The sequence below is a fragment of the Bombus impatiens genome, unplaced genomic scaffold (genome assembly GCF_000188095.3).
Source record: "Bombus impatiens unplaced genomic scaffold, BIMP_2.2 scf_5199, whole genome shotgun sequence".
Lineage (NCBI taxonomy): Eukaryota > Metazoa > Arthropoda > Insecta > Hymenoptera > Apidae > Bombus > Bombus impatiens.
Window position 1 is genome coordinate 1 of NT_181618.1, and position 411 is coordinate 411.

At 29.9% G+C, this 411-nt stretch overlaps 1 long non-coding RNA gene across 1 annotated transcript; it reads left to right on the forward strand.

The window, feature by feature from the left end:
- On the forward strand, positions 1–376 carry LOC112214027. Its single transcript, XR_002947953.1, has 2 exons — positions 1–46; positions 147–376. It is a non-coding gene; the product is annotated as an uncharacterized LOC112214027 (long non-coding RNA).
- Positions 377–411: the final 35 nt, after the last annotated feature.

A 411-nucleotide genomic window follows, 5' to 3' on the forward strand; every position in this document is an offset into this window, starting at 1 on the left:
AAAATACATCCAGGACAACTTAAAGATGATGTAGCGTCACCAGCAGGTTTGGAGAAATCATGCATATATTTAATATTATATAATGTATTTTCTAATAGGCTTTGTGCATTTCTTATTTACTAATTATTTGTTTGCATTTTAATTAGGATCTACTATAACTGGAATACATTATTTAGAACAACATGGATTGAGATCAGCTGTAATTGGAGCAGTTGAAGCAGCAACGAAGAGATGTAAAGAAGTTAGTTCACTTTCAGAGAAAAATTAGATTCATTGAACGGTAAAGAAATAGATGTAGTTGATGAAGAAACTAAGAAACAAGGAAAGTATTCTAGTAATCCTTAATGTCATAGAAAAGAAAGTAAATCATAGTAATGACGCTTTGCATCTAGTAAGTACATTTTCATTTGT